Source organism: Odocoileus virginianus, unplaced genomic scaffold (assembly GCF_023699985.2).
Source record: "Odocoileus virginianus isolate 20LAN1187 ecotype Illinois unplaced genomic scaffold, Ovbor_1.2 Unplaced_Contig_53, whole genome shotgun sequence".
Classification (NCBI taxonomy): domain Eukaryota; kingdom Metazoa; phylum Chordata; class Mammalia; order Artiodactyla; family Cervidae; genus Odocoileus; species Odocoileus virginianus.
In genome coordinates, this window is record NW_027224370.1 from 114,324 (window position 1) to 120,323 (window position 6,000).

The window sequence follows — 6,000 nt, forward strand, 5'->3', positions numbered from 1 at the left end:
GCTTGAAAGTCCCTTGGACTGCAAGGAGATCCAACTAGTCCATCCTAAAGGAAATCAGTCTGAATATTCATTGGAAGGACTGATGCTGAAGCTGAAACTCCAATACTTTGGCCACCTGATGTGAAGAACTGACTCCTTGGAAAAGACCCTGATGCTGGGAAAGATTGAGGGCAGGAGGAGAAGGGGACAACAGAGGATGAGATGGTTGGATGGCATCACTGACTCAATGGACATGAGTTTGAGTAAACTCCGGGAGTTGGTGATGGACAGGGAAGCCTGGCATGCTGCAGTCCATGGGGTCATAAAGAGTCGGACATGACTGAGTGACTGAACTGAACTGTATTTTTAAAATTTTAATTGTCAACTTTCTTATAATGAGCAAATATGGCATTGATGATATAAAATGTTTTGGAAAAACCTTAAAAGGGAAAGAAAAAAAATATTTTAATTATAACAGAAAAAACAGCAAAATTCAGCTTCCAGGCTCTACCAATATTTTTCTTCTATACTTTAGTCCTTCAGTACCCTGCCTACAGTCTGAAGTGTGAAGAAGTCACTTCAAAAAGGAAATCCTTTTGTTCCGTCTAGCTTTGCCAACTCAGCTCACAGGGCCTGTTGCTCAGCCCTGGGCTTTGAATGTGTTCACCTCCCTATCCTGGCCTATGGGGAACTCAGACCAAGCACTTCTCTGCTTCTTCTTTGCAGGTGGTCTTTGGCAGAGCTGGAAATACCTTCACCCAGTAGAGAATTCAGAAAATATTTAGTCCAATCCTCTTATTCCTCAGTAATAGTATTTTGTGTTCTTACTTCTTTCTATATGTGCACTTTCTTACTCTCCAAGGTCCACTTCATTAAGGAGAATGTGAAGATCTGACTCCTTTACTCTAAGACAGTCTCATGAACCAGCTACAAATACACAGGGACAAATATAAATGATGAACCAAAACAGTTAGTCAGCGGCCTATTTACACAGATTCTATGCCTTACAAACTGCTGTCTATTTCTGTTTGAGCCTCCTTATTTGCCCCAAGGATACTGTGCTCTAATTCTTATGCCAAATATTGTGAGGGGTCCAATGCAAGCAAACCCAGACACTCACAGTTCAGTTCAGTTCAGTCACTCAGTCATGTCCGACTCTTTGCGACCCATGAACTGCAGCATGCCAGGCCTCCCTGTCCATCACCAGCTCCCAGAGTTTATTCAAACTCATGTCCATTGAGTCAGCAATGCCATCCAACCATCTCATCCTCTGTCATCCCCTTCTCCTCCTGCTTTCAATCTTTCCCAGTGTCAGGGTCTTTTCCAAGGAGTCAGTTCTTCACATCAGGTGACCAAAGTATTGGAGTTTCAGCTTCAGCATTGGTCCTTCCAATGAATATTCAGGACTGATTTCCTTTAGGATGGACTGGTTGGATCTCCTTGCTGTCCAAGGGATTCTCAAGAGTCTTCTCCAGAACCACAGTTCAAAAATAGCCAAACTGCTTTCTTAGGAATGCCACTTAGGTGGCTACAGCATTTTACATTCCCACCAGCAATGTATGACAGTCCTAATTTATCCACATCCTTGGTAGCAGTGGTTATTATTGGTTTTTTTATTAGACATTTCAGTGGATGTGAGGTGGATATATTATTGTAGATTTGATTTGCATTTACCTAATATCTAAAGATGTTGAGCACCTTTTCATGTATTTAATAGCCATTAGTATATCTTCTTTGAAGAATTGCTTATTTAAATCCTTTGTCCATTTCTAAATTAGATTATTTGTCTTTTATTATTAGTTGTAAGGGCTCTTTATATATACTACTTATACTCTTGGAAAGAAAGGATGGGTTGAGGGAAGGGAAAAGGGAGAAGGACATTCTTAGGAGAAGCGGCATGGAGTTGAATACAGATGTTAACAGCAGGTTTTGCTGTTTGATTCCAAGAAGAGGGTTGATGTCAGGGTTAACTGTTCTGAATTTTATTGAGAATGGATCCTTTGTGATTATGGCCAAAATAAATAAATGCAGGACTGGTTTATTCTTTGAGGGTTGGTAACTTTTAAGAACTATCCAAAGATTTATTCTGAGTGGTCATTCATTCTAATAAAAGCATTTCTGAAGGAAGGAAATCCATTATTTACCAGGCTATGAAAGCAAAAGATAGGGGCACCTTGTTACAAAATGTAATGACCATATGTGTTTTATTTTCCTTTGCCACTCTAGCAATGTTTGATGCTATTGCCCACTTCTTACTTATTTAAGTCTCTTCTCCTATGAAAGTGACAAAGTGTTAGTCACTCAGTCATGTCCGACTCCTTGCAACCCCATGGACTATAGCCCGTCAGGCTCCTCTGTCCATGGGATTCTCCAACAAGAGTACTGGAGTAGGTTGCCATGCCCTCCTCCAGGGGATCTTCCCAACACGGGAATCAATCCCAGGTGTCCCACATTGTAGGCTGATTCTTTACCACCTGAGCAAGGGAAGCTCTCCTCCTCTCCTATTGTTTCTGGAATATCATAGCTTCCTGGTTCTCCTCTCTCTTTCTTACTCTTCTCAGACCACACTTTGTCTGCCCACACTTTAACATTCAAGGCTTAACCATCACATTTACTCAGGAGAAATCTGAGGGCACTAACATTTACTAGTGCTTATTAAATGCACTGGTTTTAGGGGCTGGAAATGCAGCAGTAAACAAACATACAAAGATCTTGCACACATGGAGCTTACATTCTAAGTCAAAGAACAATAAATAGTAGCACAGTAGCAAACACACATAGCACTTACTATTATTCCAATTACTATTATAAGATATTAATCTAAGACACACACATACACATTTAGTCCTCACAAAAAAGTCCTGCAATATAGATACCATTACTACTCCCACTTTACAAATAAAAAAACTGAGGCACAGAGAGGTCAAATGGTTAAGTTGGGATTTGAAACCAGACAGTATAGCTCCAGAGTTTATGTTCTTAACTAGTATTTTATATTGCTTCTCAGTTATAAATAATCACATCAAATAAGTACTAAGAGGTAGCTAAACTGGTATTTCAATTATTATTACTCACCAATTACCTCCCTTACATCCAGGAGAATTCTAGAAATTAATTGGAGGAAGAGAAAGAGAATGTTTAAGAGGATTCATGGGAGTAGAAGGCATTATGGTTCCCCTGTTAAATATGTTAATCACTCAGTCATGTCTGGCTCTTTGCAACTCCATGGACTGTAGCCCACCAGACTCCTCTGTCCATGGGATTCTCCAGGCAAGAATACTGGACTGGATTGCCATTCCCTTCTCCAGGGGATCTTCCCAAACCAGGGATGGAACCCACATTTCCCACATTGCTGGCAGATTCTTTACTACCTGAGCTAGGCAAGCTCTGTTCAAGCCAAGGAAAAACGTCTCAGTTAAACCTTTCAAGAGGTGAAACTGGTATCTTAATCTCAGGTTGAAGGCTTGCTGCACTACAGAAATGTTTAGGCCTGCCTATGTAGCCACTAAAGCAGGAAGGGTTCGTGGGAGAACTTAATATGTCCTGTGGTGTTTGAATAAGGCAAGCTTGTGCTTAACTTTCACCTGAAGAAAACTGAAGGCAGAAAACTGGTTGAGGTTGTTCACAATAGCAGGACAAAGAGAGAGGTCTAGACTTCCAAGGGACCATGTTTTCTATGGGCCAGGTAGTTTCCTTAGAGTGTATCTGGCAACTCCAGCAGAAGAATGAGGATCCCATGAGGAGAAAGTTGTGTGAGCAAGAGCCATAGGGGAAGACAGTCAGTGTACATTGTTCCCATCAGGAATGGCACAGGGAGGAGGTCCACTAGGGGAATGGGAAGTGAAGGAGTCTCTGAAGAAACCACAAAAATACATTACAAGAAAAGGCAGTACTGGTATGTGCGTGCTCAATTGTGTCCAACTCTTTGCAACCCTGTGGACTGTAGCCCGCCAGGCTCCTCTCTCCATGGGATTCTCCAGGCAAGAATACTGAAATGGGTTGCCATTTCCTTCTCCAGGGGATCTTCAGTACCCAGGGATTGAACTGGGATCTCTTGCAACTCCTGCCTTCACAGGCGGATTCTTTTACCACTGAGCCAAGTATATATCCCTTCCCTCCTGAGCCTCCTGCTTCCTATTTCTTACATGCCATCTCTTCCACCACTCCTTGTTCTTGAGTGCTCCTCTCCCAATCAACCTAAATGATCTGCACTTCCAACCAAACCCCAAATTCTCTTACATCCCTTCCATCTCCCCTTTATCTTTGCCAGGCTAATCCTTTCTCACTCTTCAGCTCACATATGATCTTTTCTGGAAAGCCTTTCCTGTACCCCACTAATATGGGTACCTGTCCTCTGGGCTCCCACTGCCCCACAGCACCTTCTATATATCTTGGAAACAGCACTCACTCCATAGCATTCTCATTGTCCAAGTGGTGGACCTTCCCATTAAAACGTGAGCCCCTTGAGAGCAGAACCTATGTCTTATTAATCTCTATATCAGTAAGACCTGAAATGTAACACAGGTTCTCTTTCAAAATTCAGAGCGTTCCTCTGCCTGTATTCTTCCTTGCCCTTTAAATTACCAATCATTCCTAAAGATTTCATTAGCTTATCCTATAGGATGTTTGTGTGCTAAACAGCTAGCAGATTCATTTCTCCTAGGTTCTCAAAGTTGCCCCTTGTCCCACAGGACATTTGGCAATATCTAGGGGATATTGCACAACTAGGGGAAGGAATGAGGTGCCACTGGCATCTAATAGGTAGAGGCCAGGGATGCTTCTAAACAACCTGTAGTATACACTGGAGTGGGTTGCCATTCCCTTCTCCAAGGGATCTTCCCAACCCAGAGATCAAACCCAGGTCTTCTGCATTGCAGGCAGGTTCTTTACTGTCTGAGCCAGCAGGGAAGCCCCCAGTATACAGCACAGCCCACACCTCCCCCCAACAACAAACAAGTATCCAGGTGAAAACATCAATAGTGTGGAGGCTAAGAAACCCCACCCAAGGGCAAGCAAAGCCCTCATCTCTGGTGGAATTTCTAGCCTTGTTTTTCTTATGCTGAATTACAGAGCTGCCTATGAAATCCAGTCCTGTCTTCTGGGGTCTAAGATAATAATGAGGAGGAAAAGGGAGTCATAAAGATGAAGTCCTTGTGGTCCTGGGTTTTCCTGGATGAGCAAAACCACATTTCAGTGTGTGTTAAAACTCATATTTGGGAAAATACTTTCTCTACAGGGAGATATACCATTCTACACATGGCCCAAAGTGCTTTAACTAGACTCAGAGAACTCTTTAGAGCTACTATTTTTGGCTTTACATGCATTATCTCTTAATCCTCACAATAGCCCTATAAATTAGGCACTGTTACTATCTCCACTTTACAGATAAAGAAACTGTGGCTCAGAGAAGTTAAGTAACACATTAATGATAAAGGAAGGAATAAGTACTTAAATCCAACACCTTTCTATTGCACCATGCTAGGATGATTCAGTACTGAAAGCATATAAAAATCAAGTTCTCAACACAGAAATATCTTCTAATTCTTCCAACAGTTTGTTTGCATCTATCAAACTTGAAAAAGTAGCTTGGTATCAACTCTTAAGTCCAGTTAACCCTTTGCTTGAGTCTTCACACTTGAGTAGGACCAATCTTCCTTTGGTACATTTTCACTAGGGGCATTGTAGTCCAAAAGGATCAGGCCTGGGCTGAGAATCAAAAAGATATAAGCTCAATTTGATTAATCATGTGTGCTTAAAAAATGATTCATGTACATCACTGTTCCTTGGTTTCTCATCTTCAAAATGATAAGGTTTGATTATGATAAAAATAGGATATGAGAGATGTGATATATCCCACATACAGTCTTTTCTAATATGCAACTTTAGTGTCATTTCTCAGGCTCAGGTCCAATCCCTAGCCTAAGGTCCCTAGGATTCCATCTGCTTTTCCTTCTTTGCAAAAGTGCTGCTGCCATTTCTATTCCCTTGAGGTTTTCATCAGTATTCCCATTCTACCATTCT